A 22,591-nucleotide genomic window follows, 5' to 3' on the forward strand; every position below is an offset into this window, starting at 1 on the left:
TATTTTAGTCTTTTGAAGCCCCTATATTTAGACACAGTGGCTTCAGAACAGCATGGAAAAGGTGACTGAATTTGTTTTTGCTGCAACATTTCCTGTGTGTCGCGAGGAGAGGAAAACCACACACGCGGTGACGCTGCAGCTGAGAACAGAGAAAGGGTAAGTCAGAGGCGTGGAAAACTAGATAGCAGGAAGTAGAAAAAAAAGTCAAACTGATCTCAGCGCTTGCTTTATTAATCCGGTTTATAAGGACACTCCCTTTAAAATGAGAATCCAGAATCAAACAGGACAAGAGAGATAATGTTTCAATGGATTCAGAGTTACAAACAGCTCAAGACCTGTTTTGTTGAATTTCTACACACTAATATGTCAATCAATCATCAGTACGCATAATTTGTAAAGACATTTTTTGACATTGTGCTTGTATTTAAAAATACCTGCAAGTAATTACGTCTTTAATTGTTTTTATTACATCAATAATTACACTGTTGACCCGTCCTTTAAAGCAGTAGTTCACTTTTGAAAAAAACTTTTGCTGATAATTTTACTCACCCCATGTCATCCAAGATGTCCATGTCTTTCTTTCTTCATTCGAAAAAGAAATGAAGGTTTTTGATGAAAACGTTCCAGGATTTTCTCCAAATAATGGACTTCAGTGGGAACCAAACGGTTCAAGGTCCAAAAGAGAGATTCAGTTCAAACTGCAAACGGTTAAAAGGGCTTTAAACGATTCCAGACGATGAATAAGGTTCTTATCAAGCGAAATGTTCGCTCATTTAATAGATAAATAACAAAGTTTAAGTTTTATAAGCTCAAATGCTCGCCTTGCTCTGGTCTGTGATGCATTTCTTTTCGACTGAAGAAAGAATGACATAGACATCTTGAATGACAAGGGGGTGAGTAAATTATCAGCAAAAGTGAACTACTCCTTTAAACCTTACCCTATCCTTTAACCTAATCATGATCTGTGCCTAACCTCACACTGTAAAAAATATTTTCAAGATTTGTTATCAATACATATTTTCTTTTGTCAAATCAACTTTATAATAATTTATTTAGTTGAGATAACTTATTATTTTGAGTTTCTGATGATTAAAATTAATCTACTTCATTGTATTAACTCACTTTTTCCAGTTCAATCAACTTAAAATTGTAAAGCAACCCAGGTTACTCACTTTTTTAAGTTAAACCAACAATATTTTTTTACAGTGTAGTAATCGCAACATTTTTTTCTTTTGTCAAATCAACTTAAATAATTTATTTAGTTCAGATAACATATAATTTTGAGTTTCTGATGGTTAAATGAATCTCCTTCATTGTATTAACTCACTTTTTCCAGTTCAATGAACTTAAAATTTTAAGGCAACCAGGTTACTTACTTTTTAAGTTAAACCATCAATATTTTTTTACAGTGTGCCTGTATCCCACCTCAATTGCAGCACAGGTTTTAAAATACAACTTCAACATAATAAGTGCATTGTACCTAACAAATACTAGTTCAGGACACTCTGACCAGAAAGGACATTTTTCACTAAAGCTGGTTAGATTTATGCTTATAAAAAGAGAAACCTTCAGAACTCAAAGTGAAAACACATAAAAGTACAAATATGAAGAACATTTTAGACATTTTATTCCTTGTGGGGATATTTTTTGGCTATTTTCTAGCTTATAAATCATACCAAGTGGTGTTTTTTTTTTTTTTTTTTTTAAATGCAGGTGATATGGTATGTTTCCGTTTAGGCGAAAGAATATACAGTTTTTGCAATATAAAAATCATTATGTCTATGGAAATCCCCATAAATTCATGAAAACACAACCTCGTGTGTGTCTGTGTGTGTGCATCGACATGGCCTATAAGGATATGGTCTAATCAATCAGGAAGCAACAGTGGAGCACATCCTCATAAAGGAAAGACACTTTCCAACTGCTCGTGTTTCTGCAACAGAAATGTTCCACATCTCATTAACCGCTGACCTCTTTCTTCAGGATATCCTCGTGATGAAGCCGGCCTCCTCTAAATCCACAGAAGCTCGTAGAAGACTAGCGTGTTGATCAGCATGGTCACTGTTCTCATTTTCTCATTACATTGCCAACAGAAACTATTTGAAGACATGAGAAACACTAAAAAGTGTGAATTCCATTACATAAGATTACAAGATGCCTTCTTTATAACGGTCTGAATCCGTACGGTTGCTATGGGGACCAAATCTAAGCTGCTTTTATAACAAGAAAAAGAGGCATTGAAAGAGTCCCAAACCTCTTATTCATTTCCTCACTCCGGGGTCATTATAGGTTACGTGCTTTTTCATCACGGCTGCTGTTGTTTTGGTGTTCATCTGCTTCTTTTCTTCAAGGCGCGTGCCCTGCGGACTCTGTCCACCCAAGTAGGGAGCAGTCGTTCCTTCTCGCATCAGGCCTCCGTATGGCTGGAGGTCGTAAGGTCACCTCGGCTCAGGTGAAGTGTTCCCGTTGCTCTGGGCAAGAGCTGGTCAATATGGCTGCTGTATTTCTGATGACACCTGACCACGCTACTGATAGCGAAAGAGAGAGACAGTGATGCCCAGGGGAACGAGAGCAGCTGGGTGGACCGCGTCGGGGCCGTGTTTATCGTCTAGTTCCAGCGGTAGCCTTGTGTAAACGCGCACACACACACACACACACACACACACACATACACATGACCATGGCTGCCAGCACAGGTCACTAGTACTCAATGCTGCTTGGAAAACTAAGAGAAGAGACATCAAGCAAAAAAAAAGTCTTGAAAAAAGACTTCTCTAAAGAAACTGTGAGTGTTTTCTTGTGCAATAAATGTATTTTAAATTGTAATCATATTTCACAATATTACTGTTTGTACTGTATCGATCAAATAAATACAATCTTTCTCTTTTGGCCCACTGGAAGAAATTGTAAGTCAATTGCAATTAGATAAAAAAATTTAAATAACACTGAAAAAAATGAAAATGTGTAAATATATAAGTGAATACTGTACTTAAAAATTACTGTAAGTTACTTTACCATATATGGTGAAACATTTTTAATTATTTAAATAATAATTTTACTGTTAAATTCTGTAAAAAAAAAAAAGTTTTTGGAAGTAAAAAAAAAGTATTATGGAATTTCCTCAATATAATTTATCCTAATTTAATATTCAGCAATAAAATTCACACACATTTACAGTATATTATGTTTTAGATGATACTTAAGTACAAAATATAAACCATCTTATAATTTAATGTAAAACAAACCATCAAACCAGCAACAAACAGTAAAATGCCATTCCTAGAAGTGTTGGCTAAGATTTATGAACACTTATGGTCCACTTGTCATGTATTAGCTATACAGTTGGTTATCAGTTCATTTGAGATTTTACACACATATTTCGCTACTTTATGTAGGTCAGACTATTAATATTTGATAAATGAATAAATGTCCAAATGTAAGTTGTAAAAATCTATTTCAAATAATTGCTATTCTTTTGAACTTTCTATTGATCTATTACTGTATTTTTGATAAAATCAATGCAGCTTGATTTTTTTTTAACCTTTATTTATCCAGGTAAACTGTTTGAGAACCACTTCTCATTTACAAACATGACCTGGCCAAGAGGCTACAGGAAAAAAATAAAAATAATGATGACCAAATAAACCAAAAACACAAACTCCGAAGGCGCTGTTGCACATCTATTTATAGCTTCTGACCAGCGTGCATTCCAATGATGTCATTTTCATAGGTTATCTAAGGTCAAGTTTGAACTTAACCAAGTTAGACCAAGTTTGCACACATACTTCACAACCATCCACACACACACAAAGGTTTTTCCAGCCCGTTCTCATCCTTTAACGTCATATAGAACGCTATATGCAAAAACGGCGCTATACTACGCACATGGCACCCTTTATCGTTAATATAACACGCGAACACGTTATAAATCCTTTAGCGTGAATATGACACGTACACCCTACCCCACACCTAAACTTAGCCCTCACAGCACGTGTTATATTAACGATAACGGGTGCCATGTGCGTAGTATAGCGCCGTTTTGTCACTAGCGTTCTATATGACGTTAAAGGATGAGAATGCGTTGGTTTTTCCCATAGAACTGAGGAGTGTTTTGCATAGAGAGGAGTTTTTGAAAGGGAACTTCACATTTTAAGTGTCAATTTTATCACAAAATACAAACAATTATATCACAATTATGTCATGATATATCAGATCACTGTAGCTCCTCAGTTCAAGCGGCACATAAAATGATTTTTTTTCGCTTTTTACTAGAAAGGAGCATTTTGCTAAATATATTAATGATTTATTACATTTTTACTTAACCTGTTGTCTGATGAGAAAGAATGTAAAGAGCTGCTTAGTGTTTTTGGTTCAGTCCAAGTTTTCCCGCTCTTCGTTTGTGTTCAGTCCCTTCACCTGTGTTGAGTTAATTTGCCCCAGCTGTGTCTTGTTGCCTTCTTCATTCCTCTGTGTATTTAAGTTCTTCTCTTGTCAGTGTTCAGTGTTGGTTATGTATAGTGTGGTTTCTGTTACTCCAGTGCTTTTGATTAAATTCTTGTTGCCCGGTTCTCCTGGTCACCACATACCGTAACACCTATGTGATTGCATATGAAGTTATGGAGCTCTGATTGCTTTCATCAGATTTACCTCTCAGATACAGTGGGGGCAAAAAGTATTTAGTCAGCCACTGATTGTGCAAGTTCTCCTACTTAGAATAATGACAGAGGTCTGTTATTTTCATCATAGGTACACTTCAACTATGAGAGACAAAATGAAAAAAAAAGGAAATCACAGTAGGATTTTTAAAGAATTTATTTGTAAATTATGGTGAAAAATAAGTATTTGGTCAATGACAAAAGTTAACATAACCTTTGTTGGCAATGACAGAGGTCAAACGTTTCCTGCAAGTCTTCACCAGGTTCGCACACACTGTTGCTGGTATTTTGGCCCATTCCTCGATGCAGATCTCCTCTAGAGCAGTGATGTTTCAGGGCTGTCGCTGGGCAACACTCCCTCCACAAATTTTGTATGGGGTTGAGGTCTGGAGACTGCCTAGGCCACTCCAGGACCTTGAAATGCTTTTCACGGAGCCACTTCTTCATTGCCCGGGTGGTGTGTTTGGGATCATTGTCATGCTGGAAGATCCAGCCACATTTCATCTTCAAGGCTCTCACTGATGGAAGGAGGTTTTGGCTTAAAATCTCACGATACATGGCCCTGTTCATTCTTCCCTCAACACGGATCAGTTTTCCTGTCCCCTTTGTAGAAAAACAGCCCCAAAGCATGATGCTTCCTCCCCCATGCTTCACAGTAGGTGTGGTGTTCTTGGGACGCAACTCTGCATTCTTCTTCGTCCAAACACGACGAGTTGAGTTTTTACCAAAAAGTTCTATTTTGGTTTCATCTGACCGCACGATATTCTCCCAATCCTCTTCTGGATCATCCATATGCTTTTTGGCAAACTTCAGACGGGCCTGGACATGTACTGGCTTAAGCAGGGGGACACGCCTGGCACTGCAGGATTAGAGTCCCTCTCGGTGTAGTGTGTTACTGATGGTAGCCTTTGTTACTGTGGTCCCAGCTCTCTGCAGGTCATTCATCAGATCCCTCCGTGTAGTTCTGGGATTTTTGCTCACTGTTCTCATGATCATTTTGACCCCACGGGATCCCACGGGATGAGTTCCAGATTGAGGGAGATTATCAGTGGTCTTGTATGTCTTCCATTTTTTTTTTTTATAATTGCTCCCAAAGTTGATTTTTTTTTCACATCAAGCTGCTTGCCTAGAGAGCCAGAAATATTGCTGGTTTGTGGGTGACCAAATACTTATTTTTCCACCATAATTTACAAATAAATTCTTTAAAAATCCTACAATGTGATTTCCTGGATTTTTTTTCTCTCATTTTGTCCCTCATAGTTGAAGTGTACCTGTGATGAAAATTACAGACCTCTGTCATTATTCGAAGTAGGAGAACTTGCACAATCAGTGGCCGACTAAATACTTTTTGGCCCCACTCTATTGCTAATGAAGAAGAAAAAAAGACATTGTACACAACATTTGACAATTTATACATTGAGGAAGAGGCCAAGCCTCTCAAGTTGGGTTCCCACTTTAAGTGAACCCTAGTTCCCAGGAAATACACAAGATGAATGAAAATGTTGCAGATGTAAAACATGTGTATTCTTATGTGGCACTTAACAAAATGTTCTGGGTGCTTATTTTTCTCTAATAGGAGTCAATGGCTCCTTTTTTGTTGTTGTCTGGAGCCCTTCTAGGTGTCATTCATGCCTGTAGCATAAACATGCAGGATGAGTTATTCATCAAAGTTTGATATTTAATATGCTTGCTAGTTGTGTTTTGACTTGCCGTATTTGGGACCCACATGACTCAGATGCATTATTGGTATTTTTTATCTTTACCCCGCTCTCATTTAAAGAAATAAATAATATTTTAAGTTCTTTAAACGAAGCTCAAAAGTGATGCAGAATAAACAGTTTTCCAACCAAGACCTTATTTCTTATACTGAAGTACGCAGACACTTCAAATGACCTCTTTTATTTCATCTCCACCTGTGATTTTTTTTATGCATGCCATTACTTGCTGCAAACTCACGTTAGATGAATCTCCAAAGCGTATTTTTGATGTCTATAAAAGGGTGAGAGATTAATGCAGACAAACATCATCTGACTCACTTTAAAACTCAGACTAAACAAAAAGACTGCAAGAAGTAATATTAAAAAGAAAAGCAAGGAAACTTGCAGAGAGCGGCCGTAGATTGTAGTATGACCCCAGGTGTAATAACACCAAATATGATAAAAACGTAATTCGTTTTTATAGACACTTGCACGGAAAGCTGACTGAAATATGGCGAGAGAGTGTTTATCTTCTCAAGGTTTAACACTTCATTGTCTGACAGGAAGATTAAGAGATCCAAATACAAATCAAACATGTCAGATGAAGATGTTTTGATGTGTGACACTTTAACACAGTTGCTTGTAGGTGTTGACCTTTGGGCAAGGACTATATGAGGAGGAGGAATCAACATACAATGTAATATTTCATTATAAATAAATAAATGTCAAGTGCATATAGCAAAAAGTGAGTCATGCAGAAACGGAAGATTTACATATTGCAAAGCACAAAAATGAAACACAACACAACATGCAAGTCATTATTTCTTTGAGTTGGGGAAAGGTGATGTGCTTAATAGCAAGGCCAGCTAGCGCCTCGGGTTCTTGTTCCACACCAGTTACAAACCCGAGTTTAAAAACGCACCAATACATACCAAACGAGATCTGATCTTGAAAGTTAAAGGAGGCGAACAAAAAAAAAAAAAAAAAAAAATGGGAGAAGCAATGGTGGTGTGTTTTCAACTTACCTGTGACAGCCATGAGTTTTGCAAAGAAAGTTGACGATATGCCTTATTTCTGTCGGAATAAATTTTCCTCCCGGATCTGCACACACACACAGCTCTCTAAGTAAAACGTCAAGGTGCATCTTTTATACTTTACTATTGATGTTCCTCACATCTCTGAGACTCTATCAGCAGAAAGCTCACGAGAACTACACCTTATTCACCTTATGCTGCAAGAATAAAACACACGCTCGCACATAAATGGATCATTGTCTTTTATCGGTCTATTGATTGATAGGTTCTGATAAAAGTCTTTCTTTCGGATGAACGTGAACAGCAACCCAAGTCTGAGTTCCTCCACATCTTTGTTCCTATTTAAAAACACTGAGCCGGGAACAGCAAAATGAAAGGGAGTATAGCATTTGAAATATTGAAGAAGAAGAATATGGGAAAGAAAGCGGTGTTGTCAATAATTCATCAGCTTGATACAAAGGGATTTTGTGTTAGAGAGATTTATGGCTATGACTAAGGCTATGACGTGTGCGAAGGAACGTCCTGGACTTGGTATTTCTCACATTATGTTCAGAATATACACCGAAACGAAGATGTTTTTAAAAATAATTGGAATGTCCAACAAGCAAATCAGCGGTATATCAGTGGTAGACGATGTCATTAGCGTTCATGCCGAGTTTACCCCATGTCGACACTGTAGTTTCATAATCCCACATGGTTCTGAAAAGGTCAACCCATGAGTCACTGTCCACCAGAGCTCCCACATCTAAAACAATGTGCTGTGTATTTTGGGTCTGTGTATACAAACAAGTCGCATGTCGCCCACAATGAACAGCTAATCTCGTGTAGCATATAGCTGTCAGTCCAGTAGTGCGGAGGGAAAGTGGAGAACACCTACCCGGGGAAACTTTGAGTACGTGTGTATACTGATTACATGCAATACTGTGATAGTGAGAGTGTGTGGGTTAAATGTGACAGTGTACATTCAAAATGCTGACTACATTTTAATCTGTCTATATGTCTGTCTGTATGTCTATCTATCTATCTATCTATCTATCTATCTATCTATCTATCTATCTATCTATCAATCTATCAATCTATCTATCTATCTATCTATCTATCTATCTATCTATCTATCTATCTATCTATCTATCTATCTATCTATCTATCTATCTGTCTGTCTGTCTGTATGTCTGTCCGTCCGTCTATATGTCTGTCTGTCTGTCTATCTATCTATCTATCTATCTATCTATCTATCTATCTATCTATCTATCTATCTATCTATCTATCTATCTATCTATCTATCTATCTATCTATCTATCTGTCTGTCTGTCTGTCTGTCTGTCTGTCTGTCTGTCTGTCTGTCTGTCTATCTATCTATCTATCTATCTGTCTGTCTGTCTGTCTGTCTGTATGTCTGTCCGTCCGTCTATATGTATGTCTGTCTGTCTATCTATCTATCTGTCTGTCTGTCTGTCTGTCCGTCCGTCCGTCCGTCTATATGCCTGTCCGTCTGTCTATTAATTTATATATCTATCTGTCTATCTATCTGTCTATCTGTCCGTCTGTCCGTCCGTCCGTCCGTCTATATGTCCGTCCGTCCGTCTATATGTCCGTCCGTCCGTCCGTCTGTCCGTCTGTCCGTCTATCTATCTATCTATCTATCTATCTATCTATCTATCTATCTATCTATCTATCTATCTATCTATCTATCTATCTATCTATCTATCTATCTATCTATCTATCTATCTATCTATCTATCTATCTATCTATCTATCTATCTTTCTATCTATCTATCCTTGAATCGTTCTATATACCCCCTTTATGTTACTGCAGTGGTTATGATGAACACTCAGATGGTGATTAGTCTTAAGCAAAGCATCTCTGCTAATAAAAAGTCTTTTTGAAAGTGTTTTTTATGAGGTTATATAAATTGGATGCTTTTAATGGCTTATTTTCCGCTGTCAATGATCTAGTAAATTACACATTCCATCCTATTTCTGTTTTCCCTTTAATTGTAGCACAATGTAAAATTTCTACAATGTCATTTCTGCCCCAGGAGCACGGTAACAAGCTGTGAAATTAATCATGACTTGTGTAGTTTAGGCAGAAGTGGGGATTGTGTTGGGCAGGCTGGGTGTCAGTGGCAAAGTCTCATGCTGGGTGAGACTCTCTGGTATTGGGGACAGTTTTCTGTTACTTCTAAACTGAGGCCATTATCACAGTTTCTTATGTAATAGTTTGAATTAATGGCAAATAAGACAGTTCTAGATCAGTGTCTTCTGATTTAGGCATTACATTGTGTGTCAAGCCACCTGTGCTGCCTGCATTGAGGGTAAAGTGCCTTGTGTTGTGTGTTAGAAGAAAGAGCACCCCCTATTGGTCAGAGGACAAGTGTTAGTTTTTCATCTGCCATTTTGACTGTTCATTACTATGCATGGTGTAATGATACTTACTAAATATGTTGCTCCATAACTGAATGCATTTTGCCATGGAAAATTAACAGAGCAAATCAGTGAGATTAAATGACCAAAGTAAGAAGCTGCTTTTATCAGAATAATGCAGGTGTTGCACTGGTGCAACTGATCATGTTTCTGGGTGGGTGTGCTAATTGTAGGAAACCTCTCGATGGACTCCAGATGCATGTTTAATAATATAAATTAATACGGGTCTCCATGTGTGTTTCTAGCCATTCACAGCTGTAAGTGCTAAATAAAGCCGAGCACATGGCTGGAAAGAAATCCTTCTAGTTTCAGTAATACGTTTAAATGGCATATATAAAAAGGCTTATAAAATGCATATGCTAAATGCAAAAACGCCTGTTCTTATATCAATGTACAGCATATTGTATAGCATACAGAATACATAGACAAATATCAGACAAATATTACAAAAAAATCATATTATTTTAAAATGAATTTTTGAGATGCTTTTATCCAACAAAACTTGCATAGCATTCAATAGGCTGTACATTTTATCAGTTCATGCAGAATCAAACCCATGTTTTTGTTGCTTGCATTGTCATTTTGATCTCTATATTGTGACTAGTGCATAATATAACAATATTTGTAATTCCCAACACGGCTCATCGGAAATTTATGCCTCTACCTACATTTTTTGCAAAACTCAAAACACGTACCAATTAAAGAGCTCAAAGATTTGTAGAAACAAGCTTGGCATGGTTGCTTCAGAAAACGTATTTTAATCTGTCGTTTGCTTTTGTTAACACAATCAGTTATATTAAGGGTTTAGTGATGCATTATTTTCAAACACAACAAAGCATTAAAGCAGTAAGATTTTTTAGCTTATGATAATAATGTTTCCAAAATCGATTCAGTGGTTCATTAACTTGTAACAGGGTGAAAGGCACTTCTGGATTCGCTTTTCGGTCCTGCCATAACCACGCTATGTAAGATTGCCAGATCGGGTCGTGTTAATGTAGTTCTAATGAGACATAAGAAAACTACAAATTTGCTTTACGTCAAGCAATAGAGTGCCGAAGTTACAACGTCACTCTGTAGGCCAAAACGCGGAAGCGAGTTAGCATTTTAGCACTCCCGGTTCCCTCGCTCTAAAGTCTATGGGATTTTTGAATGTTTTTTTGCTAAATCGCATAAAATAAAGTCTGTGGTGAATATTTTCACGTTTTGATGACATAGAACACACAGTTATAACCTGCTTGTGGTTTTTTAAACTTTATTGTGTCTGCTTGTGGTTTTTAAAACTTTACATAGGCTTCAAAATGTATACATTTTGGATTAACTTGTAAAGATTATCTTGATAGACAAAACGAGTAAGGGTCACTCACAACTCTTTGTTAATCACAGATGTTATTTTTTGCGATTTTCCAAAAGTCTATGGGGAAAATGCATAGCTTTTCGATCGAGGGAACCCATGCGCCGCTAGCTTCCGAGTTGTCAAAGTGATGTTTGTCTTCGGCACTCTATTAGTCATTATTTTGTTTTTCTTCATTTCTGATGTCTTACATCATACTTTCATGAAATCATGCAACATACTCTTGTCTGTGGACATTAGGGGTGGCACGGTACATGAAAAAACCGAACCGTTCGGTTCGCTTGTCTCAGTTCGGAGCGTGTGTGCGTCTCACGGTTCGACGCATGCGCAATGTAACCTCGTGCCCGTATGTGACGTGTGTTTTCTTTTCGCGCGACATAAGCTTGTTCGACTTGGACCGGTGTCGTTGCACAGAGCGATCGGTGAATAACATCAGTCTAGCGCGAGTCAGCTCCGTATGCATTCATCACTTTCGCGGTATTTGATGTCATTACCGATCGCTCTGTGCAGCGCCGGTTCAAGTTAATAAACAAGCCAGTAAAAGTGGAGTATGGAGCGCTGCAGGTCACGGCACGCGGAGAAATGGCAAGTGGGAGAGATGAGGGAGTTGGAGGATCCGCTAGCGTCTATGGTATAAGTCCGGTGTGTGGGAACATTTTGGATTTCATGTTATGATATTTTAATTTAACTACAGTGGCACTTTATGTATAGATAAGAGCTTCAGTCATACGTTTCCAAGTCCTGCACTTTAATTTCAAGTTGAAAAAAGTACCCTCACATTTTGGGAATAGAAGCATTGTTGATACTGTTTTTGTGTTGAGGTTGAACTTAAATTTTACTTTATGTTTATGGCCTTTGCTATTGCTATAGCTAAATTATCTATAGGCAATGAGGTTTCATGTATATTGACATTTAAAAGACAGTGTTTTAAGGGTTCCTCTCTTTTTCTTTTAAAAGATAGAATTTTGGTAAGAGCTACAAAAGTTACCAGTTGATACATGAAAGTTAATTTCTTTGTGTAAATAAGATTTATGTGATAAAAATGCACAAGTTCTTGTAGAGATAGTGATACACATTCTCCTTTTTTTTGCCAAATAAACAAAAAGCATGTCAATTTCTTCTCTCTTGCTGTATCTAAATCTCACCTAGCTTTCCTCTGAGATAGTCCAAAAATGTGCTTAAAGTCAAAGAGTCAAATTCAGTTTGTGCATGATTGCATGAATATCATATATATATTTTTTATTACTGTATCCTAAAGTGTGGATAATTAAGCTATATATCACATGCTGAAGTACATTTCTGGAGTGTTAACGATTAAAAGAAAAAATAACAAGAACCGTACAGAACCGAAAACCGTGACCCTAAAATCGTGATACAAACCGAACCGTGGGTTTTGTGAACCGTGCCAACCCTAGTGGACATTGTTAATTCCAAAGACGGTGCTGGATAAACAGCGAGCGTGCGTGTGCGACAGTAGGCTGCGGTAGGCTAAATTATTTACGACAGCGGTAATGGACAATTCCGCTTCCAACCTGTAGGGCGACCGCAGAGGAAAAGTTCCTTGGTGTTGCTTTAACCTTTTAGCACCAATGACTGGACATTTCACTTTGAATTGAACTGCGATATTAATAGTAATAAAAAAAGTTACTACCTTAAATTTTTAAGTACAATTAACTTGGATGTTTCAAGTAATATCCACTTAATTTACATTTAACTGACTCAAAAAGGTCTAATCTTGTATTACTTGTAAAAAAGTTGATGAGTTAAAGCACAAACATACTGTGTCATAACTTAAGGATCAAATAACAGCCCGTTCTCATCCTTTAGCGTCACATAGAACGCCATATGACAAAACGGCGCTATACTACGCACATGGCACCCTTTATCGTTAATATAACACGCAAACCCAAGTCGTCATAAATCCTTTATCGTAATATGAGACTACCCTACCCCACACCTAAACCTACCCATCCCAGCACGTGTTATATTAACGATAACGGGTGTCATGTGCGTAGTATAGCGCCGTTTTGTCATATAGCGTTCTATATGACGCTAAAGGATGAGAATGCGTTGAATTTTTTACAGTAAAAGTCATAAATTGATGCCAGATTCACATGAATCTTTTTAAGGTAAAAGTGATAACACTTTTAGCGCACATTTCACTTTGAAAGTACCGCGAAAAGTGCAAGGTAATTTCGCAAATAGCGTAATTTCGTAATTAGTGCAACGCAATATATAAAGCTTTCAGTTGTTTGAATAGTGTGCACATTCAGCATGTTACATCTGATTACAATCCCTGTAACATTTATAGTATAGACCTGTCGACGCGACCTCTCATTCTTACCACCTCCATTTTCTAGTTGTGTCCTCATATTTTGCGATGCTTTAATTAGTAAAGAGTAGTATCTGACTTAGTGCTGGGCCAGCGACTGGGGTTAATGTTTATCTTAGCTCACAGCTCCTCTTCTTCTCAGGCACGGTAATGATGCTCTTGCACTGATATGACCCAAAAGATAACCCAATTAATAAGCCTGGACCTCAGGGGCAGTGTCCTCTCTAGAAAAACCACCATCACTAGGAACACAGAAAACATGCCTTTGTACGAATTAATTATGTTGTTTGTTAAAAAGTTGCCGTCGAGCCTTTCTTCTCTGACAGCTCTGTGTTTTCTAGCCAGAGGAAGCACATTAAGCCTTTTTTCATTAGTGACTTGATTCGACTTCAAAGCGTAGTGCTAACTTTAACCTCTGTTAGACGACCAAGAAAGCGATCTACGTTTGGCGCAATTACACTCGGACGCTTTCAGCTCTCTCCATTCCTTGACTGACTAAAGCAGTCAGGGTGGAATGAAGACATTTCTTGTGTTAACCTTTTTGTCCGGAGGGACTGACTCACTAATGTCCGCCTCATCTCCCTGTCCTTTGCGCTTAGTTGCCGTGGAAACCCAGAGGTAACTACTCCAAGGCTCGGAAACAGGAGCGGGATATTGACTTGGCGTCGGAATGTTGTGCACAAAATCATCAGTCACATCAACCGTCCTCCAAACACAAACTCAATGGGCTCCATTATTCTTCTGCTCTTCACAGCACACGGCTCGCTTGAAAATAAGTCACCCACTGGTATTTTTCACGTAAAAAAGCTCTAGCTTCTGGCGCCACATGACTGAAGGAAATGGAAACCGTAAAACGTTCATCCTTTCCAAGAGTTATTCTACAGAGCTTGAGGAGAAGACATACATTTATTGATTTTACACAGAAGGACATATAGTTGAGTTTCATTGTAACTTGTCCTCTGTCATGCCATCACAGAGAGACGTGTGTTTATGAGGCGTCCAGAAGCTCTCCTGTCGGTTCCGCTTCAGCGGTGCAGGCGAGGGCAGCTGAACTACCGTAATCGCTGCATCAATTACATGCATCTGCAGAGAGCGCTTGTTACTCAATATGTATGAGATTAGAGGTTTGAGTTCAATTGCCTTATTCATGTTTGTGAGGGAACAATGTCAGGAGAAATTACATAGTACACTACTTTTTTTCCCCCATACTTTTATTCTCCTGCTCATGTCTGCTTTATATGAGCACAATTATACTTTTTTTTTTCTGAACTGCTGGAGAAGCAGTTGGGTCTTAATGATATGGACTGTTATGGTCTTAAATGTTGCTTCATTATGTTGCATGTGCTCATTTGTCATGCAGGGTATTATGCTGATGCCGGCTTTAAGGTTTAAAATATGCATGTATTTTTGACGTGTATTAATTATGGCATCTTACATCATGCATTCTAGTTGTGTATTTATATGATGTTGTCTGTATTCTTTGAACTCGATCCATGAAAAAGTAATAGGACCCCCCCTCCCCCTTCTTCTTAGATGATCAACTGCTAAAAGAGATGTGTTTAACTCTTAAATATGTAAGGGTGGAAATGATTTGCAAAACTGATTTCATGTCACTTTCTATATTATCTGGTCTTATCCATGCTCCGTACTGCTTTTCATCTCCTGTATAAAATATGTTGCAAGTGTGAAGTATCCCAAAGTGTCCTAAAATTTAGAAACCTAAATTGTAATCGTAACCTGTATTTTTACACTGGCTCATCCAACACAGTCTCATGAAGATGCGTATCTATACCACGAGTGTCATTTCTCGTGGCATTTATACGCCAAAAGTTTTTTTTTTTCGTGTATATGGTACGCACTAAAAAACCCTGGGTTAGGTTTAGGGGGGAGGGGGTTGGGGAGTTCGTGCGTATTATACGCAAAAAAGTGTGTATCATATGTACGCAAAAATCGCGTGCCATATACACGTTTTTGGCGTATAAATGCCACGAGAAATGACATTCGTGCCATAGATACGAACTTTCATGAGATCGGGCTGGCTCATCTTCAGCCTTATGGGTAAGTAACACTAGCTTGAGGTTTATCTCCAGTCCTAATCAAACACACCAACTGGTTACACTAAAATCCACTTTAGACATTCTACGTACTAACCATAAGTAACAACTACATGTCAGCTAAATCTCATTAATTTGAAACTAAATTAATGTATAAAGTGGACTATTGAACTAAAGTGTTACCTACTTTGCCACAAAGTCAGAATACACTTTATATGGGCAGCTGTGTTGGTTTTAGTCAAGCCTGGCTGACGTTTACACAACACTGTTTTCAACTAAACTGAAAACTATGAATGTGTTTTGGCCGTTCATTTACATGACAACAAAGTTTTGGGGGCCTGAAAATGCAAACAGGTAAATGTTATGTGACAATTGTTCTCCAGCTGTTATGCGCGGTTGAAAAACACTGATTGGTCGATATTATATATGAGGAATATACATTTCGGTAAGTTGCGTGAGAAAACGGATGTGTGGCGTGACAGCGTGCGAAAAGTGACAATTGCGTGAGTCTCACAGTCAATGCGTGAGAGTGGGTAGCCCTCTTTTACTTCAGGCAGTGACGCAATGAGTGATCTTCAAAAGATACAAGTTTACTAATATTAGTCTCGAATGATAGTCCCGGCTGAAGATATGCTCTGCTATGATTTTGTAGATGGACCGTTTTGAGAATACATGAAGCAGAGTTGAAGGGGTTGGCAGCAGAAATGTAAACATTGAATGAATCATATAATTTAGGACATCATTGCGATTTCCTACTTTTGACGACACAATGTTCACCGACACAATGTTCAACCTCCTCACCCTCAAGAAATCGATACAACCCCTACACATTTTGCTGGCAGCGCAACCCCAAACACAAGCAGTTTTCTTCATCGATTCAACTTTGATCAACAACAATGTGTTTAACTACGTAACTGTTACAGTAGCCGGCTCGATCTCTTCAGTTAGTCAGTAGAAGCCGCTCGCGTTCTGCCACCCGAAGTATCGCGGTGCCTATTGTTTACGAACATTCTTAAATGCTGTATAGGCATCGCCACTGACAAAATTACATCGCCAACTACTGGGCTGGCATGAATAATTCAGCGTTTTTGATCGATTTCACTTGTTGTGTGAACGGGGATCATTTCGACGACAATTATGTGATTTTTTTTTTTAGTAAAAGTACCCTTAATTATCACAGAAAACTGGAAGTCATGTGACCCAACTATAAATCATAACAGTATCTTCCATGTAGAACTTTTAACATCATGGTTATTCTACGGTATCGCCACAGAAATCGTGTATGGAATTTGGTCCAAAGGACTCGAAAGTCATACTCAAACCAAGACACGAGTACATGCCTAAATCCCTCAACACACCATTCAGGGCTCAGGTTATTTCCCTGTCTGCCCTGCCGGTTAACAACGAAGAAAAGGACGCAAGCTTCTTTTGCCCAGTCAGTGCAGTAAGTAAGAGCTTATGTGTCTCGCTCGTCTGTTTTCTAGCCGCATCGAAACAGAGCCTATCCAGATGGATGGTTGATGATGCCATAGCGCTGGCATGCACGTCTAAAGGCTTGAAGTGTCCTATATGTGTTAGAGCGCACTCCACCCTTACCGCCTAAACTATTTTCAGTCTAAAATCAGTATTGTCTGTGCAGTTTCTTCGGCTCAGAATACTACAACCGCTTGAGCACTGCTTGCTGATCGATAAAATAACTCCATGGGCAAAAGTAAGACCCATACTGTTACACAGTTCAGGCCGAACATTTTCACCCTGACTGTTTGGAACAATGTTAATGTGTTTAGCTCCCTCAGGATGCTAACTTATTGGGAATGACACATCTAGCCTCTATTTTCAGACTCTCTGTGAGTCCCTGGTACTTTGGGACTTTGGCGTTGGATGCCCCTAGTGTTCACCTAGTGTAAGATATTACGCAGTACAAGAGAACCCGACATAAGAGAACGTACTCGGTTACTAACGTAACCTCGGTTCACTCTAGAAGAGGGAACAAGTACTGCGTACCTTTGCTGTGCATGCAACATGCTCTGGTTCGCTTCAGCGATGAAAAAACAGATTATATCAGTCCACCGAGCTATATTTAAAGGCCCAGTATATTTACGCTTTGGCCGTAGTTGATGTAGTGGGCGCGAAGCACCAATCTGATGTCACCAAGGGCCTCTCTTGATAGGCTGCTGCAGTTGCCGCAGGACAGCCAATACGCACGCGAGCCGCCTTGCCTATGTCCGCATGCTACCGCAATGCGTTTTACATTAATTTAATATTAAGGATCATTTTTGACCTCAGTATCTTGTGGAAAAAAAGGTGTTCCGCTAGGGCAAGATATTCCACAGTACTCGTTCCCTCTTCTAGAACCGAGGTTACGTTATGCCTTGTTCACACTACATGATTTTAAAACGTCGGGCTGAACTGTGCGGTTCACACTACATGACTTGCTCTCAGTGAAATCTGGAGTGTTCAAGTTGTTAACTGTTCACACCACACAACACAACGTGATTGATCCACAACAGGAGGTAACTCACTACACGAGTTGACAACGCACTGCATAGAGATACAACCACGATCGGATGATAAGAGCAAATCATTTGTGACTCAATAAGAGCTGTTTCAGTACTATGTTACGGTCTAAATCCTGAAAATAATCAAATAAATATCAAGTTGACAACAACTCTGTCACCCAATGATTCTATCTTGTCAACAAACCACGTTTTGTCACGAAAAAAACACGCAATAAATAAATAAATATTGCGCCAATACCCAGCGAAGAAGAGAACACAACACGTGAATATGGACGTCAGACAGAAACTAGTGCTGCACACTGTTTGCTCGACGATCTGCTCTGAGGGAAAAAATGCAGAAAAAGAGAGAAAAACTAAGATTTACCTGGTGTCCTCAACCCATGCGTTGCTATGATTGGCTGTACTCATGACATCACTGAGTTTGAGTCGCGCGACTGCTCTGGATATCTAGCAGGCTAGATATTTTTCTGGGCTCGGTGACGCGTCTGCGAGGCGTCTGCGAGCGTTTTCGCTGCGTTGTTGGCTCTTTCATACTAACAGATTGGCAAGCGTTCATCGTCCGCTAATCTCCCGCGATTTGCACGCGATAACACCCTGACCTGTCGGCGACTCAACGATTTGCAAATTGGGCATAAATCGGGCTTAATATCATGTAGTGTGAACTTGGCTTTAGTGACCGAGTACGTTTTCCAGGATCAGGCTGTAAAAATGAAAGGTTCAATTCTATAGATTTGAATCCGTATCCCATCTCTTAATTCCTGTTGTCAAGAAAGAACAATTTCCATAGCCCATGTTTCACCTCTTTTACCCGATTTCCCTCATCTTCTCCAGCAGAATGTCTTCAGCCTTGTTTCTGTTTCAGCAAGCTTTACCTCTTGAGCTGCACATTTTGCGCTTGTTGTCAGGTTGCTGGTTGCACATGGACTCACGGGAGATGCCAGTGAGTGATCTGAGGTGACAGCCCAGAACGGCGGCAAGTGAACGAAAATGTATGCCCCCCTCTCCACATATACACTTTTATTGCGACATGTCTCTGCCAGTGTCCCATGGGCTCCAGTCGTGGGAGTCATGGGAGATGGTGAGACCCCAGGGTTCATAATTTAATTATATGAAAGAGAGAAAGAGAGAGTGAGCAGGGTCTGATAGCACAAGTCACATCGCTTAAAACCAAACACACAGTCTTGCCCCCATCCCATCACTCACACATATAAACACACGGATAAACACATAGAGCTGTCCGTGGAGAGGATTGGTGAAAGGAATTACATTAACATGGCTGTGAGCTGAGGGGGGTTTGATACTCATGTAACCTGATTGCGGCAGGAGGAGCGTGAGGGATGGGGATGCTGTCCTCTACCCTGCGGAGATGTTTATCCAAATGAGAGTGGAGAGAACAGCAGCGCACTCATACTGAGGCCAAGATGCCTTCTTCTGCCACTGCATTGTCTTCGCCTGCTGGGACAAATGTTTTCTAGTCTTCCTGCTATTTGAGCCATTCTTTTTCATGTTTCTACATGAAATGTGATTTTCACACTGTGTGCCATGATAAAGATGGTGATGGTAAAAATGAAGCTGGTGATGATGGTCACAGTGATTATGATGGTGATAACAGTGGTGCTGGTGATTATGATTATGATAGTTACTGCATAACAGTGATGATGATGATGTTGATAGAAATGGTGGTGATGAAAACAAAACTGTTGAGAACAGTTGTGGGTATTTAAAGTGGTGATGATGGTGATTACAGTAGTGATGGTGATGATGAAGCTGGTCAAAGCAGTGATTTTCTTGATAATATTGAACATGACAGTGATTATGGTGATAAGGGTAGCGGTGAATAGTTTTTTTTTTATTATGATGATGATATTATTTTTATAGTGCTTTTTACAGTACAGATTGTTTCAAAGCCGCTTTACAGAGATAACAGGAAAACAATGCGACAAAGTGTGTTTCCAGAAGAAAATTGTGTCACAGTCCAGCTTAAATAAATTCAGTGATGCTTCATTTTGTTGTATAAAAGTTATTTAGTTCATTTACATATATACAGTATATATATATATATATATATATATATATATATATATATATATATATATATATATATATATATATATATTAGGGCTGTGCAAAAGTTAATTGCGATTAATCGCATCCAAAATAAAAGTCTGTGTTTACATAGTATATTTGTGTGTGCTGTATATAATTATTTTGTATATATAAATACACACACATGCATGTATATGTTTAAGAAAATGTGTTATTCCTATATAAAATATTTATATTTATATAATATAGATTATGTATTTATATATATATACAGAATTTAAGCGCAAATAATTCTTAAATATATACATGCATGCATAGGTATTTATATATACAAAATAATTATATACAGCACACTCAAATATATTATGTAAAACAGACTTTTATTTTGTATGCGATTAATCGCAATTAACTTTTGCACAGCCCTAATATATATATATATATATAGCAGCTCATTGTCCAGCTTAGTTTAATTCTCATTGAATGGTGTCAATAAAGGCAGTATTGACACCATTCAATTTAATGTCTCCAACTAAGCCAAAAGCCAATTGGGAACAACGGCCAAGGAAACAAAACTCCATCAGTTGGAATAATGTGATAATGTAATGAGATTATGAACAGTGGTATTGATTGATACGATAACAGTGGTGATGACAACACTGATATTGATATGACAACAATGTTGATAATGATGATGATGATTCTATATTAAGGAGAACGTGATTATGTTTGTGATAACAGTGGTATTGATTGATACGATAACACTGATGTTGATGTGACAACAGCGGTGATGATGATGAATCTACTGTATATGGATGATAATGGGATGATGTTTGTGATAACCATTATGAGGGTGATAACAGTGTCAGTGTTAACGATTTCGCTGATAGCGATAACAGTAATTGTGATGGTAGTGAAGAAGTTGAGAGAAATGGTGACAGCAATGATGAAAAGATTAACACTTCTCCAAGGTATGTTATCATGAACTGTCTACGCTTTAATTTACACCACTACACACACTATAAAGTAACTTTACTGCTCTTTGAAGAGGAGAGCTGAGAAAAAATCCTTCTAGATCCATAAATAAAACCTAGATCTCATTGACCATAAGGTAGGAATGGACTATCCTACTACAGCTGGCCCAAGGCTGTTCAACACCACTGAAACACATATCAGTCGCTACAGCTACTGCTATAATACATCATTCATTACAATGCTGTATTATACATTCTACACAACACGTACGGAGCTGTCCATATTAAACAACAGCAGATATTTAACAAGGCTTTAATAAAACAGAGATGGTATAATTACCCATTGCTCATCCAGACACAAAACACTTTTAAGCTGCTTTTCAAAAGCCCCATCCATATCCCATCATCTGAAGCCTTGAAAAACCAGACAGCGAAAACTCACTGACACATTGAACACTGTCTATTTCTCGGGGACAGCTTGCTGCCTTCAGTCTGTGAAAGTGGTGGACAGCCACACACAGCAGACAGAACTGGAACAATGGAGGCCAATATTCCAGCAGCCAATTTTAGGCATATCATGTAAAACTTCATCCCGTTTTGTGGCATCAGGAGTATTGTCTGTCTGTCTATCAATCTATCCATGCATCCATCCTAAAAAAAAAATGTGTTACAATATTTGTCAATCATCTTAGAGCAGGAATCTCAGTGAGCGAAGAATAACATTACAGTAAATCACAGATTTAAAAAAAGGCAAAGAGAGAAAGAGATAAACTGGATGGGAATCTCTCACATCAAAGAGAGGATACTTTCATTTTCCCAAGGCAAGCCTGCAGCTTAACCTGCTGCTTTTCCTCACTGAGAGAGTTCATTTCTCGTGCAGCGAGAAGAGGGAGAGAGGGATAGAAAACCAAGGAGAAGAAGAAACATCACCACACTTCACTGAGTGAAAGCATTTGTTGGTACTACAGAGTTCAGTGTTTTACAGTGTGTTTAGTGGGAAAGAAAAGAAATGAAAACAGAGTTGTGCGTACGTAAAGGGTTGTGTTTTCAGGTAAAAAGTAGTGTAACGCGTTACTACTGAAAATTTGGTAACGAAGCGTAGTTCTTTTTTCAATTCGCTGCAACGTTACTTTTCCCAGGGACAGATTTGACAGCGATCGCCATGTCTGTGAACGTCTAGAAATGCACTAGATTACATAATCAGAGAGTAGACTATTTCTTTTCGTATTGAATTGTTTAGTTTAAAGACATTTTAAGCTATCTAAATATAGATATATTTATCATGTCTGTGAGGCATACTCTGAGTTTCAGTTAATTTATGATGAGGTGCTCCAGTTGCGCAATATTGACCGGGCTGGCGCCTCCATGTCATGATTATTGTCTGCTATATTTGAAGAGTTTGGTTCCAAAACGCCATAAATCCATTTTGATGAATTTGAGTAAAACTGTGTTTTCTTTAGCAAGAAAATGGGAAGATGAAAACCACTATTTTCGGTTTCAATTTTTCAC

This window comes from Pimephales promelas, chromosome 9, assembly GCF_988280905.1.
Source record: "Pimephales promelas chromosome 9, fPimPro1.hap1.1, whole genome shotgun sequence".
NCBI classification, from domain to species: domain Eukaryota; kingdom Metazoa; phylum Chordata; class Actinopteri; order Cypriniformes; family Leuciscidae; genus Pimephales; species Pimephales promelas.